This window comes from Erinaceus europaeus, chromosome X, assembly GCF_950295315.1.
Source record: "Erinaceus europaeus chromosome X, mEriEur2.1, whole genome shotgun sequence".
Taxonomy (NCBI): Eukaryota; Metazoa; Chordata; class Mammalia; order Eulipotyphla; family Erinaceidae; genus Erinaceus; species Erinaceus europaeus.
Window position 1 is genome coordinate 54,377,730 of NC_080185.1, and position 26,065 is coordinate 54,403,794.

Genomic DNA, 26,065 nt, shown 5'->3' on the forward strand with positions numbered 1-26,065 from the left:
GGTGAGTGACTGTGTAGCCATTGCTATTCCATGGCCATGACTCCAAAAGTAGAAAAAACACATTTTTAAACAAATGGAAAAATCAAAGAAGTGGAAAGACCTCCCATATCCACAGAATACAGTAAGATACTATATTGACTGTGTTACCTAATACAAGTAAAAGATTCAACATAGTCACTATCAAAATCCCAATGTAAGTAAGATAATTCAGGTAAATAAGATAATTATTAAATTTGTATGAAAACACAAAAGACCCCAAAGCATTTGTGAGAAAAAAAAAGAAAATTGACAGAATCATGCTTCCTACTTCAAAATATACTACAAAGCAGTAATAATTAAAAATATGTGTTATAAAATCAGGTACCTGGACCAATGGGACAGAATAGAAACCCTACTAACAAACTCACACTTATATGGACATTTGATATATCACAAATGGGGCATTCCTGATTGAATGGGAAAAGATTTGCACATGCCATTCATCAGACAAAGGGCTAATAACCAAAAAATATGAAGAACTTGTGGTATTCTGAGGATGTTGTGGAAGGTGCAGCTGTGCTGTCTACTGAGAGAGAGCTGGTGTTGTTGCTGAGGATGGCCTCCAGTGTGGGGGGAATAAAGGATGGCAGCACGCTGTGCATTAAATGCTGTTTTGGTGGATCTCAATGGCACACTTCACACTGAAGATGCAGCTGTGCCAGGTGAACAGGTGGCTCTTAAAAGGTTATGTGGTACTTCTATAATGATTAAGTTTGGGACCAACACAATCAAAGAAAGCAAGAGCTGTTGGAAAGGATGGAAAAACTTGATTTTGATATCTCTGAAGATGAAATATTCACTTCCCTGACTGCAGCCAGGGAACTTAGTAGAGCAGAAACAAGTGCGGCCCACACTACTGGTTGATGATAGAGCACTACTTGATTTTAAAGGTAGAGGAAATGTGGGAAGATATTAAGAATTGGTTCTTCTTAGTTTTATTAGTTATTTAATAATGATTAACAGATAGGATGACAGAGGTACAATTTCATACAACTCCTACCACCAGAGTTCTGTATCCCATCCCCTCTACTGGAAACTTCCCTATTCTTTATCCCTCTGGGTGTAAAAGTCTTTATGGGTGTGCAGAAGGTGGAAGGTCTGGCTTCTGTAATTGCTTTTCCACTCAACATGGACATTTGGAGGGTTGGTCCATACCCCCAACCTGTTTCTATCTTTCCCTAGTGGGGTAGGGCTCTGGAGAGGTGAGGCTCCAGGACATATTGGTGAGGTTGTCCAAGGAGGTCAGGATAGTATCATGGTAGCATCTGCAGTTTGGTGGCTGAAAGACAGTATGATATAAAGCAAATTGTTCAATAAGCAGGCACTCAAAGATAGAGATAGAGCAAATGAAACAAGTGGTATTTGTGTGGGAAGAAGCTAAACAGTTTATTTTAGGTATGTTCCAAGGGGCCCATGACTAGTGGATTTTGCCTGAGCCTGATAGCTAGCATGTGGACGGACTAAAAGTATTGTCTAGGGAGCAGATGACATTAACATGGGGAGCAGATGACATTCTTAGAAGCTATCAAATCTATTTTAGGTATGTTCTAAAGGGCCCATGACTTGAGTAATTTTTGCCCAAGCCTAACAGCTAACATGAAGGTGGACTAAAAGTATTGTCTGGGAAGATGGTGTCAGAATTGAGAATAGGACGAGAAAGCTGGATTAGGGCAAAGAGTTGCTCCCAAATATGAGTATATAAATAAACCATTTACTGTTAACCTGTCAGTCATTAAGCCACTCCCCCCATCCTGCATTGCTGACAGTATGGCCTATTTACATAATCATTGTTTTGCCTGAAAGATCCTCACCCATCACATTGATCTATCTTCTTTCTACCTTGAGACCCACCCTGCCTGCAGGGTAACATTAATCCCACGGGTTAAAACCATTGCAACAGTTGCTAAGGAAGTTCTACCTTCCCAGCGTGCCTTTTTCCTTTCTCCAACCCCTTTCCTAGCTATTTCCGTTTCTGACTTGCCACTTCCAGTTTTATCCTATAAAAGCCACTTCTGTTTCTGGTTTCTCTCTCTTCTGCATCTAGAGCAGGTCAGGCATGCAGAGCAGGACTCAGAAGCTGGCCATTGCGGTATTGGCTCCACGTGGCTTAACCCACTGCACTCAGGGCTCCTGCATGAATAAAGATTTGTATTGCTACCGCCATGAGCTTGGTTCCTGGATCATCTCTCCCGCCTGTGAAGCTAACCTGGCATTAACCCCATCCATCTGACCTACGGTCCATATCAATTCATTTTTAGCATAGGAGCCTGTGTAACCTCTGAGTCCCTGTCAGTCTAAGTTCACAGGCCATGGTCACAGCTAGAAACATTCTAGGCTGCACTCATTTCAGGATCAATCTTCCTCAAGTAGCAGAGTAGGATGACCTAGTCTCCCTTGAAAGAGTTGGGAAGCCCCTACCATTGCTGCTCTACAGTGAGGACAAGGTCCTGGAGAGGCCCACAGGGGAGCTTATGATGACATTTCTGATGGAAGTGACTAGTGATGGTGAAGAGAGGGATCTATTATAGGTCTAGGCCCCTCATATCAGTCTGATAATCCAATTCCCTGACCAGGGCCCCAGATAATGAGGTAGCTTGGAGTTGACCAAAAATGCCATCATTGTATTTTATGTGGAAAACTGGAAAATGTTATGCATGTACAAACTATTGTATTTGCTGTCAACTATAAAACATTAATACCCAATAAAGATTTAAAATATATATATATATATATATATATATATATATAAAGGACTTAAAAAATTCAGTAGCATCAACAACAAAAACTCACTAAAAAGGGAGAAATTATCTACATGAGTTTTTCATTCGAGAAGATATTCAGATGGTCAATAAGTATATGAAAAAATATTCAAATTCAGGGACCAGGTGGTGATGCACTTGGCTGAGTGCTCAATTTACAGTGCTCAAGGACCCAGGTTCATCTGCAGGGGGAAAGTGTTACAAGTGGGGAAGTAGGGTTGCATGTGCTTCTCTGTCTCTCTGCCTATCTCCCCTCTCAATTCCTCTTTGTCTATATCCACCAATATATAAATAAAAATATTAAATCTATATATATTCAAAGCCAATGATTATCTAAGAAATGCAAACTAAATCAATAAGAAGATAACAACCTCACCCTGTGAGAATATCATGCATCAAAAAGTCACTAGTAAGTGCTGGAAAATATCTGGTGAAATAAAGAGCCCTCTTACATTGTTCTTGGTAATAAAAAAGTTATCCATTCTCTGTGGAAATCAGCCTAGAAATCCCTTAAAACACTAAAGTTGAACCTACCATAAGATCTGGGAAACCTCTACTAGGCATATATTTAAAGAACACAAATTACACACCTACTGGGGGAGGTAACTCACTTGGCATTAGTAACAGTGGTCAAAAAGATTGGAAATAGCAAGTGATAGTGAGGCTGTAGACAAAATAAACTCTCGTACACTAGTTATGGGAAAAAAAATTGTCAGAGTCTACTGAAAAATGCCAGAGACCCCTTTATAAACAAAAATAGAAACACTTTAAAATCCTGCAATACCATTCCTATGATTTTTCAAAGGATACAAAAACACTAATTTGAAAAAAAAATACATTGAACCAACCTGCCAGTGTCCATGTCCAGTGCAGAAGCAATTACAGAAGCCAGATCTTCCACTTTCTGCACTCCATAAAGATCTTTGGTCCATACTCCCAGAAGGATAAGGAGTAAGGAAGCTTCCAATGGAGAGGATGGGACAAGGAATTCTGGTGGTGGGAACTGTATGGAATAGTACCCCTGTTATCTTACAATCATGTTAATCTTTATTAACTCACTAATTAAAATTAAAAAAACTACATATACCCCTATGATCATAGTAATATTGTTCACAAAAGTTAAAATACCAAATCAAACAAAATGCCTATGGCAAGATGACAAAGTGAAGAAATCATGGGATATATACTCAGTGGAATTCTACTCTGCTACGAAAAGTGTGAAATGACAATTTATGATGAAATGAGTGGAAGCCAAGGTGATATAAGTAAAGAATTGAGAGATAATTACTAATGGCTCTGCTTCTAAGTAGAATATAAATAAATCAAAAGGCTTGTAAAAATGTAAAAAAAACCAATCTTAACCTCTGAAAATTATGATAATTGTGTATTTAATGGAATGACAATGGAACTTTGGTGGTGTACACATTCACATGTATGAAACTCTATCTTCAATTTCTGTAGTATTGTGAATTGATGTTGGTCAGCAAATAAATAGAATATGTAATCTTTGGAAACTTAGTTTCAAAAGCTAATGAAACTATTTGAATACTGATACCCAAGTAGAAAATGAAATAGAGTCATATAGAGTGAAAGTACCAATTGTAGTTTGCCTTCAAAACTCATTTTATTAAGCAATATATTTTATTAATTTCCCTCTATCTTTTTCTTTTATCATGAGAATTATAAGACCCTAAATTCCTCCTGAAGGTTTCTACTGCCTCATTTCTATTCATTTTTCCTTTTTTTTTTTTTTTAGGAAATCCATTCTGTCACATTTCTCTGATCAGTCTTTTTGTTCACATGACTAGCTTGTTCAGGAATAAATCATAATCTCAATTTTGCTTTTTATTAATTCAAGTATTAAATATATCCACTACTAAAATTTCTCTTGACTGTCCACTATTCACTAATATCACTCTTTTGTTACAGCAGGCATATAGCTAGGAAAAAGCTGATTTTATTCAAATAAAGGTAATTTGCTACCTTATATAACAGAAGCTCAGAAAGAATTTTGACTACATGAAAGGACTCATCTAAAAACCGTGATATTACCAGGAATTCAGTTTTATGTCAAATGTTTTCTTCTCTGCTTTTCAGGGTGTCCATACCTACCCTAAGGATCCACATACTATATATTTGCAATTCCAGACACTCTACACACACGTGACTTGCTTTAAAATAGTAAGAAGTTTTAAATTTTCGTAATACTCTCTAGTAGGAAAAAAAAACAGTGTCCTGAATTCTTTGCTGTGATACAGTCATTTCAGTATCAAGTTAATTACTAGGCTCTCATGCATAAAATTCAATAATTGGTTTAGTCGTGGGTTACATACCTGTGTCTCTGAGGCTCACTAGTGGCAGGAGGATGGAATATCATGAATCGCTTAAGACAATTGTGATGCACACCTGAAGCTAGTTTCAAATCTGCCTAAAGCACTTAGAGAATGGATTCTCAAACAAGGATTCAACACTATTGCCAGGAGAGGGAGAAATATACTTTTGGGTTACTCTACAAACTCTACAAGTGTGTGCTACTATTTTCCTCATTGTTTTCAACAACTGAAACCTTATCAATTATTTGATGCCCAACTGTAAATTGCTCACTCTTGTTCACACTTGTTTCTGAAGCCATACAAAATGTTCCATATTGGGGGTCAGGCGGTGGAGCAGTGGGTTAAGCGCATGTGGCAAAAAGCGCAAGGACTGGCGTGAAGATCCCGGTTCGAGCCCCCGACTCCCCACCTGCAGGGGAGTCGCTTCACAGGCGGTGAAGCAGGTCTGCAGGTGTCTGTCTTTCTCTCCCCCTCTCTGTCTTCCCCCTCCTCTCTCCATTTCTCTCTTTCCTATCCAACAACGAACAATGTCAACAATGGCAATAATAATAACAACGAGGCTACAACAACAAGGGCAACAAAAGGGGGAAAATGGCCCCCAGGAGCAGTGGATTCATGGTGCAGGCACCGACCCCAGCAATAACCCTGGAGGGAAAAAAATGTCCCATATTGATACGGAGTTCCAGTGGTGGGAATTGTGTGGAACTGTACCCCTCTTATCCCGTGGTCTTGTCAGTGTTTCCATTTTATAAATAAATTTTTTTTAAAAAGAGTGTCCCATATTGTGTATTCAATACTTTGATTTTGACTGTTTTAATAGTATATATATATTCAGAATTCCAACAAGTTACAAATTCACTTAAAGCATGAACTGTGACTTACAATGTTACTTCCAAAGTATCTAGAACAATTCTGGGTCTACAGTACTACACTAGCCACATGTCCATCTAATATGTTACCTTGTTGAACTTGGTACAGCCACTTTATTAATTTTGGCTGTACACAAGATTGCTGACTTCTCTGGCTTGCTCAGTCTTTGACTCTCCACATAAATCATGAGGATAACAAAAATAAATGTATTGGCTAGGCTTCAGTTCATTCACTATGCACTTACAGAGAGATAGACTTTCTGGTAAATTGTATTTACCTGTATGTATTGAAATCATGTTCAATAGCTCTGTGTATGTTACTGAAGATGGATCTTTTTGTTTGGCTACAGAAACTATTAGAACTGTTTCTATGGGAAACATTCTCTAATAATTGGTTACGTCTGAGTTACTGGTAAGTGCTTTCCATTCTGCAGTGTTTACTTGCATTAACTGTTGTACTCTATTTGCTGTGTGTCTACTTCAACCTTTTTCTATTTTATTTTATTTTCCATGTCTCATAATAAAACTTCTGGAAAATAGCATTAGTCACATCGGGTGCAGTTCATCTTGTACAAGTCGACTATTAGACTGATTTTCAACTGGAGGAACACTCAACATTTTCTCCAGTCCATGGTATTTTTTTTCTATCAAAGTTTTAAGTGGCTTCTAAAAAAGTTGTCTTGTACTGAGTTGACTTTTTCTGATTATTTTTTAATATTAAAGTTTCGAAATCTAAAGAAAATATTATATGGGTAGTTGAGTAGCAGTAGTATGGCTGGTATTCAAAGTAATGTAATAACAATAAAAGAATTGTAGTCAGAAGACCTTAGAAAGAATGTCAATTATGTCTCTTAACTTATCTTTACCTTAGTGATTTCACTAATTTTGTAACTTATTTTCCTTCTAAGTAAAATGTTACTGACTGAATGAAAGGTTGACATATTGTTTATTTCTATATTTACTAAGCTTTAATTGGCAGTCAATGAGTATGATTTATATTGATATAAAATATAATTTGGAGATTTAAGAGAACTGAAAAGATAAAGATTTATTTATCTTAATGAGAGATATAGACAGAAAGATAGATAGACCAGAGTACTGCTCAGCTTTGTCTTATGGAGTTACTGAGGACTGAACTGGTTACCTTGGAGTCTCAGGAGATGAATGCCTTTTGTTCAGCCACTGTGCTATCTTCTTTGCCCTAAGATCACAGATTTTTATGTGTCAAGTAATCTTAAGATTGGGAGATATCTATTTTTAAATGTAACACGAAGCTGTCTATTTAAATAAAGATGAACTCTAGTAAGAATAAAGATATTCACTAAAAAATTCCTGTTGTGAAAGTTTAAACTAAAAGAAGTTTAAGGCATGTTTCTGAGATATATGCATATGCTAGTGGAGAGCTTAGAAACACAAAGTGGGGGAGTCGGGCGGTAGCGCAGTGGGGTAAGCGCAGGTGGCGCAAAGCACAAGGACCGGCCTAAGGATCCCGGTTCGAGCCCCCAACTCCCCACCTGCAGGGGAGTCGCTTTACAGGCGGTGAAGCAGGTCTGCAGATGTCTGTCTTTCTCTCCTCCTCTCTGTTTTCCCCTCCGCTCTCCATTTCTCTCTGTCCTATCCAACAACAATAATGTTGTTGATGACATCAACAACAATAATAACTACAACAATAAAACAACAAGGGCACCAAAAGGGAATAAATAAATAAATACTAAAAAATTAAAAAAAAAAAGAAAAAAAGAAACACAAAGTGGGATAGATAGATGGTGGGGTTCTGGTGCACAATGGTGGAAAATAATCTATATTGGGGAAGAGAGCATTTTTCAGATCCTGGTCATGGAGATATGAGAAACTGTACCCATGCATTAACAACTTTACTATAAACCAGTACCCCCCAAAAGTGAAACATATATATGTGTGTGTGTGTGCGTGTGTGTGTGTGTGTGTTTATAACACAAAAATTTAGAATTGTAACAGCTTCATTACATTACATATATAATATTTATTTATTTATTTATTTATTGGATAGAGACAGCAGAATTAAGAGATGAGAGGGGAGGTAGAAAAATACCTGCAGCATTGCTTTGCTGCATGTAAAGCTTTCTCCTTGCAGGTGGGAACTGGGGGTTGGAACAAGGGTCTTTACATATTGTACTATGTTCAACCAACCAGGTGTGCCACTGCCAGGCCCCCATAGCATTCTATTGTAACATAACTTGACATTAACATAATTTCCAGTAAATTACTATCTACATTACTTTGCTGAATATTCTTAAAAACACATCTTTTCACCCTTAGTTGATTATTTTCTGAAGTAGACTTCTTAGTACAAAGGACAAGCATTTTGAAAAAATTCCAATCCTTTCTGAAAGAGTCCTTCAAAATATATGTACTATTTGATACAGCCAAATTTGGTAGAAGAATGCTCTTTCATGTGTCCATTTGGTTATTTTTTGCTACATTCTGGGTGAAGGTCTATTTCTTTTATAAATTTTATTTTATAACAATTATATATAGAGAGACAGGAGTCCTACTCAGCTCTGGTTTATGGTGGTGCTGGGAACTGAACTCAGAACCTAAGGCTTGAGAGACTTTTGTATAACCATCATGCTGTCTCCCCAGTATGAATTAGTTACTAGGGATGTCTAGCACAGTTGTATTGTTAACTATTGCACAACTTACTGGAAAAATTCCCTATATATGTCTTGTGTACATTATTCCCTGGTACTGTGACCTTAGACTGTTGATTTGTAAAAATATTTTATACATAATGTAACATATATTTAATTACACAAGTTTTATATTATCAATCTAGAAAAATTAAGAAACAAAATTTAGCAAAATATAGAGAAAGGTAAGTAAAATTTTACTTTAGAGTCTTTTTCTGTTTACATTTTGATATATATATATATATCCTACAGTGAAAATGTAATCATAATATGCATAAATTTCATTCAATTTAATGTGAACTTTCATATCACTAATTTTACATGGATTTGTTTTAATCGTTTCATTATCCAATCCATTAACGTATTTAGGGAACTTAAAGCTTTTACTGATAACTTATAGTGCTTCTAATTTTATGAACTGAAAATAGTGATATTTTGGAAATCTTTCTACCTAAATGCCTTAGTAATTTTCCAGTTGTTTCTCATACAAATAGCTAGAAAAAGATTGAAAAGCAAAATGGAATGAATTTGGGATTCTTTTGATATAAATTTACAAGTTGCCCTCCAAAAGATCATGACAGTTTACCTGTTCAAGATTCAGTATAATAAGTCCATTTTATCCATCTGTTCAACAAATGAATATTGTGTATTTTCAGATTTTTCAATGTTGCCATGTTTATGTACAGATGTACATATGTGGTTTTTAATTTATCTTTTTATTAGTAGCAAAGGCCAATTTGTTTGAACATTTTTACATATTCATTTCTATTTTGTAGATTGCCTAATCCTGTTTTTCTTTCAATATTATTACCTATACTGCATTCATAATTCCTAATTTATAATATATTTATATAAATAATACTATTATCTCATTGTCATATATTTTAAGTGTTGTTTTTATTCAGCTGTCATTTTTTCTTTCATTAGTTCAAAATGAACTATGGTAGCTGTTAAGTGGTAGGGCACAGTACTATGGTAGTTGGCGTAGTGAGCCACACACACATATATGAAAGCAAAACTATACCCCTGAAATCTGATAATTTTGTAAAGCTATGTTAAAAAATTAAATAAAATTTTTGAAATAAAATATAATTAACAAATAATAAAACATAAACATAACATTTAATGCATAAAAATCTTAAAAATAACATATTCAAGATTTAAATTTTATCTTTCTACTAGGAAAAGATTTAAAAGTTTCCTCACATTGGCTCTAGATCGATGGGACTACAGTTTATGGTCTTTAAATACTTTCCTCCTATTTGGAAGCTACTCTCTGCCCTATTCTAGCTTTCTAGTCCCATTCTCAACTCTGACACCATCTTCCCAGACAATACTTTCAGTCCACCTGCATGTTAGTATTGGGCTTAGGCCAAAATTATTAAAGTCATGGGCCTCTTGAAATGTTCCTAAAATGGACATCGTAGCATCTTCCCACACCACAACGCTTAGTTCCATCTTCAAAACCCAGCAATGTTATGTGTGGAATGCCGGATTACAGTATCCCTCTTTACCCTTTCTGTTTTCCTCTTCTTTTTTTTTTAAATAATTTATACTAATTTTATACTAATTAAATCAGTACTGCAGTATTTGATTAACCAAGCTTCTGCAGATCTTGTGATTCTTGGGACTTTTTATTGATGTAACAAGTAATGTTATTTATGCATATCTTTCCCAGTCACCCCACCCCAGCATTTTTCTGCCATATGCCCTTAGGGATTTTTTTAAAATAGAAAACTAGGTATTATAATATTGCTTTATCTGCTTTGTATGAAACTATGGTGTAAAGTATAGCTGGTTATTTACTACTTGTATAGTCATGACAGTCCACTGTAATCAGCATAATTCTGAATTACCAATAAAGAAAACATTCACCAGTAAACTCTGTTAGGCTTTCACATTAGAGTTGCTTTTCTACCATGACTCCTCATGCTTGATACCTGCAGTTGTTTTGTTTTTTTTTTTGCAGACAAAAACTATTTTATTAACTATCATACCCTGTGTTAGTTATTACATGCTAACACTTGAGGTTTTTGGTCTACATTGTCTTAGGGACTTTAATCACACGTTTTCTCATAAAACAATCTATAGGGGATTAACTGGGCTTACTGTTTCAGAGTTGCTGCAGTGAGCATTGAGGGTTGTGTTTTTTTTTTCTAAACAGTATGGGAAATGGGTCTGTCTACATGAGCAAATGTACTTTTCTCAATGTGAGAAATCTACTAGTGCCATATTCTTTTTAAAATTTTTTGTAGAGAACAGACTGGAGAACCCTCACAAGGCTAGAAATGAACCTTCCATATGATCCAATAATTCCTCTCCTAGGGATTTATCCTAAGGACTTCATAACACCCAACCAAAAAGATACGTGTACACCTAAGTTCATAGCTGCACAATTCATAATTGCCAAAACCTGGAAGCAATCCAGGTGTCCAACAACAGATGAGTGGCTGAGAAAGCTATGGTATATATACATAATGGAATACTACACAGATATTAAGAATAATGAACCCACATTCTCTGACCAATCTTGGATGGAGCTAGAAGAAATTATGTTAAGTGAGATAAGTCAGAAAGACAAAGATGAGTATGGTATGAGCTCACTCATAAACAGACGTTGAGAAAGAACAGACAGGGAAAAACAAAGTAGAATTTGACTGGTGGTGGGAATTGTGTGGAATTGTACCCCTCTTATCCTATGGTCTTGTAAATATTTCCATTTTATAAATAAAAAATAAATAGAAAAATATTGTTCATTTTAACAATATATATTTTAAATTATTTTTTTAATTCGTCTTTATTTATTTGTTGGATAGAAACATTAAGAAATTGAGAGGAAAGGGAGATTCCGGAAGATGGCGGAATGAGAAGCTGCTAGTGGCTTGAGCTCCTACTACATCTACTGGAAACGGTAGGATCTTTTGCCTTTAGTAGGACAGTTAATAAGGGGTCCTAGCAGTGACACCAAGGAGGTGACTATAACTCAATTTGGATTAGAAAATAGAGTAAAAAGAAAAGAAAAAAATTTTTTAATTATCATTCCCGAAGCGCACCCCCCCATAACCAGTCCCTGGGGGCCAGAAGTGTGCTCCTAGAAGGCTCCCCTGCTGAGCTTCTTTCTTTACCAAGATTCCTGTCCCACCAGGGGGTGTCATTAATTCTAAATCTATTCCTTTCTGAAACCTTTGGACTTTTTTTTTCTTTCTAAGTAGCCAATCAGCTGCCTCTGTTCAGGGGGCCTGAGGCAATCTGGAGCCATCCAAGCTGAAGACAGGACAGATTTTTACTCTGTTCTATTTTACTATCAATAAAAGATAAACGCGTATCCCTTTTCCCCTCTCGTTCAGAATTAACTCTTGACCAGAATTAACTCTTAGTGTATTTTCCATTGCTAGGGGACTGGATGTCTTACTCACTGCTAAAGTCACTTGTTTCACTCTACCACCCCTACCCATTCCCTCCCTCCCCCCCCCGCATAGCTAATTAAATAATAAAAAATAAATAAATAAATAAACTCTTTCCTTTCACTACTCTTTTATTACTATTCTTTTTCTTATCTTTTTCTTTTTTCTCTCTCTTTTTTTCCTCTTCTTTTTCTCATTCTTGTCATCCTTTCTTACTTCCTCCTTCATCTTTCTGAATTCACTAATAAACATTTGGGAATTATTTGGGGGAAGAAATCTGACTCAGAGTGGACTCTCTCTGCCTGTATCTCTGCTCTACTTCCCTTCCTCCTCTAGCTACCCCTAGAATATACAGTGGATAGTAGATTTGCATAACTGTCTATTCCTTTTATTCTTGTCTAGTCCTGAGGTTTTTTTTTTAACTTTCTTAAGAATCAGCTGCCTCTGCTCAGGAGGCTTGAGGCAATCTGGGACAGGTTTTTTACCCTGGTCTATTTTATTATTAATATTATATAAAGGTGTATCTCTTTCCCCCCCCTCCTAAAGGTTGCCCAGAATTAACTCTTAGGGTATCTTTCATTGCTAGGGGACTGGGCACCTTATCCATTACGAGAGGAACTTGCTTCACTACTCCTAACTCCTCTACAGACTCTTCCCTTCTCCCACCTCCTAGCTAATTAAAAAATAAAATAAAATAAAAAATGCAAATTAAGACAACATTGAGATACCACCTCACTCCTGTAAAAATGGCATACATCAAAAAGGACAGCAGCAACAAATGCTGGAGAGGATGTGGGGACAGAGGAACCCTTCTGCACTGCTGGTGGGAATGTAAATTGGCACAGCCTCTGTGGAGAGCAGTCTGGACAACTCTCACAAGGCTAGACATGGACCTTCCATAAGATCCAGTAATTCCTCTCCTGGGCTTATACCCCAAGGACTCCATAACACCCAACCAAAAAGAGGTGTGTACTCCTATGTTCATAGCAGCACAATTCATAATAGCTAAAACCTGGAAGCAACCCAGGTGCCCAACAACAGATGAGTGGCTGAGAAAGCTGTGGTATATATACACAATGGAATACTATACAGCTATCAAGAACAATGAACCCACCTTCTCTGACCCATCTTGGACACAGCTAGAGGAATTATGTTAAGTGAGCTAAGTCAGAAAGATAAAGATGAGTATGGGATGATCCCACTCATCAACAGAAATTGAGAAAGAATATCTGAAAGGGAAACTAAAAGCAGGATCTGACTAAATTGAAAGTAGGGCACCAAAGTAAAAACCCTGTGGTGGGGTAGTCATGCGGCTTCCTGGGCTGGTGGGGGCTGGGGTGGGTGGGATGGCACACAGTCTTTTGGTGGTGGGAATGGTGTTTATGTACACTCCTAGTAAAGTGTAGTCATATAAATCACTAGTTAATTAATATGAGAGGGGAAAAATTAATTGTATGTCTTGAAGTTTTTAAAACACAGACTGAGTCTTCTTAATATATAGGCTGTGTATTTGATATGCGGACTCTCTCAAAAGCCTAGACCAAGTAGATCAGAGGCAACCACTGGCACAGATATTTACAAGATACTGGGTACTATACAAAACCCTAACAAGAGGACTTTTCAAAGTTAACCCAATTACCAAATAATGTGATGATAACATTAACTATCCATTGTCTTTTTGAACCCTAAGACTGCAGGAACCTCACATCTCCACTATAGAGCCTATCCTTCTCCCAGTCCTGGAACCTTAGGATAGGGCCAACTTTCCCGCATGCCTCTCCCAACCCATATCAAATAATATTGTATCAGCCAATTGCAACCTAATCAACTCAATAATTGCCACCTTAACATGCTTCAGCTCAGACTGTGTCCAGAGACTTCAGGTGTGGAATGACAACCCTTCAGCTGCATCACTTGGGTGAGACCTTTTCTTTCATAGCATTCTCTAATTTCAACCCATGTGGATCACTTTCTAACAAATTCCCCAATCCTAGATATAGACCAGGTTCTGTGAGAGAGAGCATATGTTCACACATATACATAAACTAGTGCAAAATATATACCTGAAAGCAGAAGTACACTAGAGTTGGTAGTGACTACCTCCCCAACACTTCATCTCCACTATTCCAACTTTTGGGTCCATGATTGCTTAACAATTTATTTGGCTTTGTATGTTAACTCTCTTTTCAGCCACCAGGTTCCAGATGCCATCAGGATGCCGGCCAGCCTTCCCTGGACTGAAGACACCACCAATGTGTCCTGGAGCTCAGCTTCCCCAGAGACCCACCCTACTAGGGAAAGAGAGAGGCAGACTGGGAGTATGGACCGACCACTCAATGTCCATGTTCAGCGGGAAGCAATTACAGAAGCCAGACCTTCTACCTTCTGCAACCCATGACCCTGGGTCCTTGCTCCCAGAGGGATAGAGAATGGGAAAGCTATCAGGGGAGGGGATGGGATACAGAGATTGGGTGGTGGGAATTGTGTGGAGCTGTACCCCTTCTACCCTATGGTTTTGTTAATTCATACTTTCTTAAATAAAAAATAAATTAAAAAGAAAAGAAATTGAGAGGAAAGGGGGTGATATAGAGGGAGAGAAACAGAGAGACACCTGCAGCACTGCTTCATCACTTGTGAATCTTTCCCCCTGCATGTGGGAACCAGGGGCTGGAACCTGGGTCCTTACACACTGTAACATGTGTGCTCAACCATGTGTGCCACCATCTGGCCCCACAGTATATTTTTTAATAATTTTATTGAGTGGAAGTTAATGTTTTGCAATAGTCATTGTATGCGGGACTAATGTCATTATGCACCAAGTCTCCAAAGATTTCTTTTTTTTAATATTTATTTTATTTATTTATTCCCTTTTGTTGCCCTTGTTGTTTTATTGTTGTAGTTATTATTGTTGTTGTCGTTGTTGGATAGGACAGAGAGAAATAGAGAGAGGAGGGGAAGACAGAGAGGAGGAGAGAAAGATATACCCCTGCAGACCTGCTTCACTTCTGTGAAGTGACTCCCCTGCAGGTGGGGAGCCGGGTTTCGAACCGGGATCCTTATGCCTGTCCTTGTGCTTTGCGCCACCTGGTTTTCTTTTTTTTTTAATATGCATTTATTTACTTTTGTTGCCCTTGTTTTATTGTTGTAGTTATTATTGATGTCGTTGTTGTTGGATAGGACAGAGAGAAATTGAGAGGGGAGGGAAAGACAGAGAGGGGGAGAGAAAGACACCTGCAGACCTGCTTCACCACTTGTGAAGCGAATCCCCTGAAGGTGGGGAACTGGGTGCTCGAACCGGGATCCTTCTGCCGGTCATTGCACTTTGCACCCCATGCGCTTAACCCACTGCGCTACCGCCCGACTCCCACCTCCAAAGTTTTCTTCCATTCTTCTCTCCCCCATGCTTCCATAAAGTCCCTTGCTTTGATGCTATACACCATGCCCCATTCACTTTTCACTTTTTCTCCTTCCTTATCCCTATTTGTTATGTCCTTCTTATGAATGAGATCATTTGGTACTTGTCCTCTTTTTGGCTCTTCCCACTTAACACGATGTCTTCTAGTTCTACCCAAGACAAGGCAAAGTAAATGACTTCATCATTTTTAACAGATAAGTAATATTCCATCATGTATATACACCACCGATTTTTTAGCCACTCATCTGTTCCTGGGCACCTTGGTTGCTTCTGAGATTTTGCAATTTAAATTTTGCTGTTTTGAACATAGGTATATGTAAGTCTCTTCTGACAGGAGTTTCTATTTCCTTTGGATACATCCCCAGGAGAGAAACTACTATTGAAAAGAGGTTTCTTTCCATTCCCTTGTGTCTCCTTCTACTACTTTTAACAATGTCCTATAGTTTTCATTGTAGAAGTCTTTTCCCTCTTTTGTTAGATTTACCCCAAGTTGTTTCTATCTTTTTTGGTTGAATTATTTGTGGGATTTCTTGTTCATTTCTTTCTCCTCTGGCTCACAGATTGAGTATAGAAATGCCACCGACTTATACATTCCTCCCTCTTTAAAAGAATAGAGCAAAAGCTTCAAAAGGTTATATAAAATCATAAAATACCTAGGATCCTGAGGGCAATCTTCAGGAAAAAAAAAAAAAAAGAACAGAACGGAGACATTACATTTCCAGACCTCAGATTATATGAAAGGACTACTGTAATCAAAACTGCCTGCCACTGAAACAAAAATGAAACACATAAGTAGTACAAAGGAAGTGAGAGCCCATAAATAAGCTGCCACAACTATAGGCATCTACTTTTTGATGGGAGGTGGGGTGGGCATTAAATGGAATAAGGAGAATCTCTTCAACAAATGATACTGGGAAAATTAAGTTGAAATTTGCAGTAAACTGAAACTGGACCACCAGATTCACCAAGCACAAAAGTAAACTTCAAATAGATCAACAAGTTGGGCTGAAAAATAAAATATTTAGAGGAAAACCTTGGCATAACACTTTTTAAAATTTTTTATTATTATTGGGTAGAGACAGAGAGAAATTGAAAGAGAGAGATAGAAAGGGAAAGTGTCGTGCTGTGATGCGGAGGAGAGACATAGAGAGAGAGAGAGAGAGAGAGAGAGAGAGAGAAGATCCTGAGCGGAGAGGGAACACAATTTTTTATTCACGCGGGCACCTCAGAGGTGGGTGAGAGTGCAGTGGTTCAGGCTATGGTTAGCTAGCCAAAATGGCTGCCTTGCGCAGCACCCTTTTCTGCGTCTAACCACTGAGGTGAAAACCGAGAGAGAGAGGGGCGGAAGAAGAAGGGCTTTACCAGGACTGGACCTGGGTTTGAGTTCCCACTCCCCACCTGTAGAGGAAAAGCTTCAAGAGTGATGAAGCAGGTCTGCAGGGGTCTATCTTTCTCTCTCCCTCTCTCCCAACCCCCTCTTCTCAATTTCTCTCTGTCCTATCAAATAAAAAAGAAAAGGAAAAAAAAAAGGAAAAATTGCTTCCAGAAGCAATGGACTCATAGTACTGGCACTGAGCCCTGGTGAGAAAAGGAGAAAGAGGAAAGGGAGAGGGGGGTAGAGAAAAGAGAAAGGACAGTAACAAAAAATGTTGGCAAGGATGTGGAGAAAAAGCAAATTGGACCAAACCCTGTGGAGAACTGTCTGGAAACTTCTCAGAGCAACAGAAAATTGACCTACCATATGACCTAGCAATTCCTCTCATGGGATTTAAATACACCCACCCCCAAAAATCTATATATACCTATGTTCATAGTAGCACCATTTGTAATAGTCACATCTTGGAAACAACCTAGACGTCTAAGGACAGGTGAATAGCTAAGAAAGTTGTGATATAGATATAGATAGATATAAAGATATGTAGAACATGATGAAGTCATCTCCTTTGTTTCATCTTGGATGATACTCCAGGACAATATGTTAAGTGAGATAAGTCAAGAAGAGAAGGACAAATACCATATAATCATACTTATTGGAAGGGGTAGATAGCATAATGGTTATGCAAAGAGCCTCTCATGCCTGAGGCTTTAAAGTCCCAGGTTGAATGCCCCACACCATGATAAGCCAGAGCTCAGCAGAGCTCTGGGAAAGAAAGGAAGGAAGAAGGAAAGAAGGAAGGAAGGAAGGAAGGAAGGAAGGAAGGAAGGAAGGAAGGAAGGAAGGAAGGGAGGGAGGGAGGGAGGGAGGGAGGGAGGGAGGGAGGGAGGGAGGGAGGAAGAAAGAAAGAGAAAGAAAGAAAGAAAGAAAGAAAGAAAGAAAGAAAGAAAGAAAGAAAGAAAGAAAGAAAGAAAAGAGAGAGAGGGAGAAGGAAGGAAGGGAGGGAGGGAAGAAAGGAAGTATTAAGATCTAAGATCATACTTATAGGTAGAAATTAAACAAGACCAGAAAGAGGAGGGACTAGGCAGTGACACACTTGGTTCAGCACGCAAGTTACTATGAGCAAGGAACCAGGTTTAAGCCCCTGGTCCCCACCTATAGGGGAAAGCTTAATGAGTGATGAATCAATGCTGCAGCTCTCTCTCTCTCTCTCTCTCTCTCTCTCTCTCTCTCTCTCCCTCCCTCCCTCCCTCTCTCTCCCTCTCCCTCCCTCTCCCTCCATCTCCCTCTCCCTCTCTCTCCCTTCCTCTCCCTCTCTCTCTCTCTCACTTTTTCTCTCTCTCCCTCCCACCTTCTCTCTCCCTCCCACCTTCTCTCTCCCTCCCTCCTTCTACCTCTCCCTCTTTTTCTTCTTCTTTTTTCTTCTTCTCATTCTCCTCCTCCTCCTCTTCTTCTCCTTCTCCTTCTTTTTCCACTTCCACTTCCAATTCTGCTTCTCCTCCTTCCCTCTTAATTTATCTTTGTCTCTATCCAATAAATAATTAATAAATAGAATATTTTAAACAGCTAAGAAAGTTAATGCAGAAAGTAAAACTTAGACTGGGTGGGATGTACAGCAAAAAAGAAAAAAACTGGAAAGAGGCAGCTAAGAAAATTGTGTAAAGGATCTCGGGGTACTTCTGTACCCATATATCATAAAACAAACCATTAACCATTAATCCCCAATATAATGAAAAATATGCACATTACATGTCTGAATCATAATACCTAGAAATCACCAGTGCTGAGCCCTTGTCTCTCACAAACATATTCTCCCTCCCTCCCCCCAACCACACACACACACACCTCTAAAATTCTAATACCATTCCCATTGTCAGTCTAAATCCCAGTGCCTTTTTTTCACATCTCTTTTCCTTCTTACTCTCATAACCACAATATTTTCATATATTTGTTGTGATATACTAGTTAATTTTTTGGTCATTTATATCACATACATGAGAGAAGCTATTCACTTTTTTTAAATAACACTTTTCATTCTCTATACATTTTTTTTAGCTACGCCCTCCAAAAATGCAAGCTATAGGAGTATAAAGATATTATCCTTTCAGTTACTGCTATATGTGAAGTACCTAAATGCTCTCCAGAATTTATTTCGACAAATATTTTCTTTATTATTTTTGTGAAGCCAAGACCTTACAAATGCACAATTTTGTAGTTCCTGGTCACACATTCAGATAGAGAGACAGACAATGTGAGACAATGAAACAAACACTACATCACTGGAGGCTTCTTCTGGTCCCACATAACTTTCCATGTGGTACCAGGAATAGAATTCAGATCATGTTCATGACAATGCATAGACCCTATCCAATGAATTATTTCTCTAGCTCCATTAATATCTTGACAGAAGTGAATGATAAAAAGATAATAATGTAAGAAGTTCATTTGTTAAGATTTTTGCTCTAACAGCATAATCTTTCTCTCTGTGGGTTGTTTAAAATAAAGAACAATCCAATAGTTAGGAATACATATCCACACTTTGGTCCCTGTGTCAGAACTGCCAAAAATTGCACAGACTCTGCATCAATAAGATATTCAGATATCAGTGTTGGGTGGTGGCACACCTGTTTAGGTGCACATGTTACAGTGCATAAGGACCCAGGTTCAAGTTCCCAGTCCCCACCTGCAGAAGGAAAACTTCATGAGTGGTGAAGCAGGGCTGCAGGTATCTCTCTCACTCTCACTCTCTATCTCCCACTGCCCTATCAATTTCTGGCTTATTTTGCAGTGGGGAAATGTGCAGTTGTCAAAGGGTGCAAATTTTTAGTTATCAACTCAGCAAGGCTTTGGGGATTAAGAATAGAGAATGGCGCCTGTAGTGAACAGTATTATTTACTTGATATTTAATAATAGAATAGCTTTTCACACACACACACACAGAGAGAGAGAGAGAGAGAGACAATAGGTTAAGTATATAGCTTATTAAAGCACAGCTTATTTCTCATATGGTACCCTGAACACTGTTATTTTTTATTTTTATTTTTTTATTTTTTTTATTTAAGAAAGGATTAATTAAGAAAACCATAGGGTAGGAGGGGTACAGTTATTTTTTATTTTTTTAATTTGTGATTATAGTGGGTTACAATACTGTAGCATTATAGAGAATAGTGTTCCACACCCACCACCAAAATTCCGTGTCCCACCCTCCCACCTCCCAAAGAAAACCACCATAGTTCTTACAAGTGTTAGAGTTTGATTGCTTCTGTTTTTGGTTTTTATTTTGCAAGTTCTTGTTTATAAGTTTTCTAGATTCCACTCTTATGTGGAGTCTAGAATTGTCACTAGGAATCTAGGAATCCATATCTTTCTTATTATGAAAAAGCAATATTTTGGCTATTATCAAATATTGGCCCTATAACAAAGCTTAAAAGGCAAGTCTACTAGATAGTGAGTAAACCTGATAAATTAAGGAAAGAAGTTTTATTTATAAGTATGTGGTAGGCTATAGGCAAGTACCTAAAATTGTTAAGCAGATGTAAAGCACACTTGTATACTCCGCATGCACATTTAGCCAAAACTAAATTATAGCATCTATTCTTAACTATTAGGTCAAGCTTTTAAGCATAAGTCTATAATTACAAGTTGAGTGAGATTTAAAAAAAGAAGTAAATTTCCATAAAGTACCAAAAACTCAACTGAATTTAGATTTCTGAAAATGTTGCAAATTGATCTGTTGAGTTAAAAAATATTTTTGAGTGATTTCCTGATCACACCGTGGTGATTTCACTTATATTTCAGTCATTTGAATCATACAAACATCCTAAAGCTCACAACTAAGGATTATAATAGCCTCCAGGTCAGTCTGGAGGTGATCCTCTAGGTGACCCTTACATCCTCCAACACATTCTTTCGGGTACAAAACCAAGAAGACAAAGGAGTCGAAAGATCTCAGAGTGTGACATGTATGCATTTGCAAGTCAAGCGAAAGTATTAAGTGACCAAAACCAGTGACGGGCCACACATGCAAGGCAATAGATTATGCCAATTATCAAGAATTTTGCAATCTTGTTGGTGAAAAAATAATACTAAAAAACACAGATGTTATACACATATACATGGAGAGTAAAATTATACAGAGAAAATTAATAAACTTTAAGAGAAAAAGTAAGTTTCTAATACCAGCTTGTCCTATTTAGTGAATAGGGTTTCTCAGCTTACACCTTTCACTTTTTGGAGTGCTCTCAGCTTTGATTCTATAACACCTCAAAGATTCCAGAGGAGTGCTGAACCATGTGACAAAAATAAAATAAAATAAATCTTCAGGAGGACCTAGAAACTATGTTTAAAGAAATCTGTTTAAAAGAGGAGAAAATTTTATTTGATCTGTTGGTATTTTTTTAATTCCGCAAACACCAATTTTATTTTCTGAGACACACCACTTTTCAAATGTAAATATGCCTATTTCTTAAACAGTCTATTCAAATGTTAACATTATTGCTTTCTGAATGCTAATTAGCAACAACAAAGGACAATTTATGTTTTGTCCTTGATGTTGAGTCAATGTAAAAATAATGATATGTTTCTTTCTCTGGATAAGATATTTTTTAAGGTAACTCTCCTCTGATTTCAAAATGTACCTGGCATAAATGGTATATAAAACATGTATGTGCAGTTTAAACAATATGCCACAATGAACATACGAGTAACCATTACTCAAATTAAGAAATAATACTCCAGGTATTTTTAATGCATTCATAGAAGAGAGTAGGGTACTGAGAGTCAGAGACTAAACTGTCTAGTTTCTTGATCAATTAAGAAAGTTTTTCTTCCTTAGTTCTCTTTTGACTGCTTTATCCCAAATTAGGAAAAAGTCCTGCAGTAATTCAGCACCAACGTTTTACTAACTCCTATGTAACTATTGAGCTCAAATTAAATTCCTTACACAATACTTCATGATGCTTCTTGATGATGTGTTTAAGGAAGAGGGGAAACATATAATTAATAAAGAATACCATGTTTTAAATCAATGCTATTTTCATAATTATAATGTATTATCCTGTAATGTTTCTATTTTTAATAAGCCTCGTGTGGAAGAAGTTTGACTAGGAACAATAATTATTGAGTCAAAACAAAGTGCAGTCTCTGCCTTGACTCTCAAAGTGCAATATCCCTAACTACTGAGAGTGACTTGAGTGACTGATGTTTCATCTTCAGTAATTAAAGAAAAATCAGACATCATACACTGAGCTTATCATCTTAGATAGTATTTTCATCTACGTAAAACCCCTCTACAACAAGTAGTTACTGAGTTCAGTATAGTACTAATCACCAGGAGAGGGTGAACAAAAGTAGAAAAATACCATCCCTGCATTCAGTGGGGGGTTTGCAAAACCCTGAGAAGATTAAGAGTCCACTAGTGAGCTAATTGAAAAGAGCTTACAACCCATAAACAATAGCCTGATAAGTAAAATATAAACTGAAAACAGAAATTCACAAAGCTAAAAATGGTCATATTTCAAAGGCAGTTTGTCAAATAGTTGTTTTGAACTTAGTACATAGTTCGTCAACAGAAACATCAGTTAATATTGATTAGAGTTACAGATTTGCCAGAAGAAAATCAGTCAATTCGCAAGCATGACAATTCCCTCTGTATTTGCTGGGACAATATAGAAGAAAACAAAAGTGTTGTAATTCTAACAATTATACAAAATTAGAAAAGAAACATAAATATGAAGTGATTTAGAACAATAAATTGATAGATTTTGAATGCCGATGCTTGAGATAAAAATGTTTAAATAAAGCTGGTAAAGGAATATTTCTGTAGGAACTGTGAAAGGAGTCTCTATCAAGAAAACTTGCAGTCCAAGAATTATCTCAATTTCACTTCAAGACATATATTTATTTGTATTTGCATTCCCAACATGTTTGTTATTTTAGGACTATCAAGGATCCCTACTGCAGATCAACCACTGTTCTAGGCACTGATATGCAGAGAGAACCCTGAGCAAGAAAACTTCATACATGACGCTAACAGGGTCCTAATTTCATTCCCAGCACCTCTATAATCCAGAGCTGTGCAGTGGTGTTCTGGTAATTAAAAAAAAATGGTCCAGGAGGTGATGCAGTGGACAGATCATGAACTCTTGGGTATATACTGAGTTGGACCTATATTCAGCTTTGTGCCTTCCCTCACTCCCTTCCTCTCTCTTTCATTAATAAATAAATAAATAAAGCTTAACAAAAAGATAAATAAATAAAGCTTAACTAAGAGGGGGGGGAGAACACAAAGGGACACCTGGAGCTTACATTATATGGGGGTGGGGGTGGGGTAGAAGTGAGGGAGAAACACAATAGTGTCAAAAAGTGCTAAATGCTTTCTCCTTAAAAGGGGTTTATCATGACCACCTCTCTATGATAAGCAATGTTTTATATTTATCACCAACAGGAGCTAGGCTGGAATTTTTCTTTGTTACCAAATGGAACCCAAATGGAAGGGAAGGGAAAATAATGTGTGCCGACATTTCCTAAAATTTCTGACTACAAGCACAAGATGAGAAAGGAATATGAGTAGAAAAAGATTAGCTGAGCTGTAAGGAAGGAGTGAAAACATGGGCAGGATTCCTTTGAGGAGGGACAAGTATTACATCAAACAGAAGACATTAAGCTTTGAGTCAAGGATTGTTTGGGAATTGTTAAAAGTAATTTGAGGACTAGGGAGATGGCTCAACAGTAAATGTGTGAGGTCCTGGGTTCAGTATTGATACACTAAAAAAGAATAAAGAGTTACTCTGCGCACAGGTGCGCTGCCTCCCTCGGTCTCTCTGTCTCTCTGTCTCTCTCTCTCACACACAAAAAGATTTGTAAAAAAAATCATGGGAAAGAGATGGTATCAGGTGACAATTTAAGCCTGCCTTGAACATTTGTTTTCTCCCCTTTCCCTCCCTTCTTCCTTCTCTTCCCCATGCTTCTTCTCCTTCTTCCCTTGAAGTAAAGAAGGTACTAGTGAATATCAAGCATGGCATTAACTTCAGGGGTCCAAAATGAATGTGAGAAAGTCCCCCCAGTCTTCAAGGAGTTTATAAAATAAAGCAATATTCCTAAGTGCAGGAATTAATTATACCCAGCAGTAATTTTAACTAACAACTTGTGTGGCACAAGTCAACCTATCAGAATGTGCTGGTCAAGGCTGAAGAGTAGGTATCAGGAATTCACTGTTGTGCCACTAGTTAACTTTGTAGTGGCTGAATCATGGAGAAATGGGAGGCCCAGAGGAGAGGCTAGAGTAACCAGGTTAATTGGATGAAGAGTACTTGGGGGGTGGGGAGGGTGGAGATCCATCAGTAAGGTAGTTATTTACCTAGTGGTAGGAAAGTAGCCATTTCAATAATGACAAACATTTAATAATGGCATGGTCGTATCAATGAATATCTGCATTACATGCTTATGAAATTTATTAGCTGGTGGTTATGGGATTATATGAGTTTTCCTGAGTTTTTGAGCTTACACTTTTTAACAATTTTTTAAAATTTTTCTTTATATATTGGATAGAAACAGCCTGAAATTGAGAGTGACACCTGCAGCACTGCGTCACCACTTGAAAAGCTTTCCCCCTGTAGGTGGGGGCCAGGGGTTCGACCCTGGGTCCTTGCGCACTGTAAGGTGTGTTTTCAACCAGGTGCACCACCAGCCAGCCCCTTGAGCTTAGTCTTGAGAATCATGACTGGCATTAATTGATGATTAGCAAAGGGAAGGCATTTAGATATAAGCTATAGCCTAAGTAAAGGTGCATATGATACTTGAGTCATGTTTGCTGAGCTGATGAAAGCACAAGAAGGATAGTGGCTGGAAATGAAAGACTGAGTTCAGTCTGACCCTTGCAAACCATGCGAGGAGTGGAGACAAAAGAATCAGTGGTAAACATAATATATAGCAAATAGGAAAATTACTAATATTAAATAAGAATCCAGACATCCAAGCTTCCAATACCAACTTGTTTAAAATAGTGAGTGTAACTATGTAATAATGCTATTCATTTTAAAATAAAGATTCTTGAAAAGACAAGGCAGCATGGTTGATAAACTTTTGACACTAAGAATAAAACTGTTGTATCATACCAAGAAACACCAGCTTTATGTTTTTATTGTTCATTCATACTGATATACAAATGCACATACACACATACATACACATTTGGTGTTCAATCATTGTGATGTTTGTGACATCTGCTAGGTTTCACTGTTCTGATATGCTGTTTTCTCATTAAAAGCCATTTCCTAATGAACGTTTTCTCTTCTAAATGTAGAAAGAAATGCTTGATTTTCAACTGAGCTAATTTTCACTTGATTCCTACGATAACAGGGAGGCTTTAGGAGCCTAATTAAACCATGTATTTGCTCTAATTACTTTAGCTACAGCCGGCTTGGAAACAAAAGCAGCAAACAGACCTGTTCTGTGTGCAGCAGTCAGGCAACTGATGGTTGTTTTCACCAGCAGAGTTTTTGAGCAGCACAGAAGTAAATAAGCTGAGACGCAAAGCCATCATCTGCAAGCTGTGGCTGCAATCACAAATCGCAGGGCAGCTCTTCTTCCTGCACACTGTAGAAAACACTGTTCATGTGCATGACTTATTTACAGCCAAAGACCTAGAACTCAGTCAACATCAGTAGCATCATTGGTTATATCAAGGTTAGCATCGTATTTTCATCAATTGAATTGTTAGCTCACACAAACTATAGAGTGGATATTTCACAATTTACACCTTGGGCAAGAATAACAGTGCACTTATTTCAGCTGTTTTTCCCTCTTGGGCTTTATCCTCAAAAACAACAAATATATAAAAATATAATAAGTAACTAAAATGTCCATGTTGAATTCAACAGCTTAGTTTTAAGCTAAGTAAATTTAGACTTATTATTATCCATTTTCATTTCAGTACGAGTAGAATTTAGAATACTTTTGATGAACAATGGGAGAGGGGAAAGGAAATGAGTTTATATTGGTACTGATACTAGCCACAAAATTCAAACAACTGCTTCCTTAGGACATAAGTCACAGGTTATTCTTTTTGAAGGTAAACCCCATGGAAGGCAAGTGCATCAATTAGAAAATACTTTAAAGATACTTTGCCTGTGTTTATCCATTTGCCTCAAGTTCTATGGGTAAAAAACCAACTGAAATACTGAAGTGTTCCACCTCAACAACA

General features: G+C 37.5%; 1 pseudogene; it reads left to right on the plus strand.

Moving 5' to 3' along the window:
* Positions 1-577: 577 nt before the first annotated feature.
* LOC103120160 (haloacid dehalogenase-like hydrolase domain-containing protein 2) lies at positions 578-25,529 on the plus strand (annotated as a pseudogene).
* The last annotated feature ends 536 nt before the right edge of the window (positions 25,530-26,065 follow it).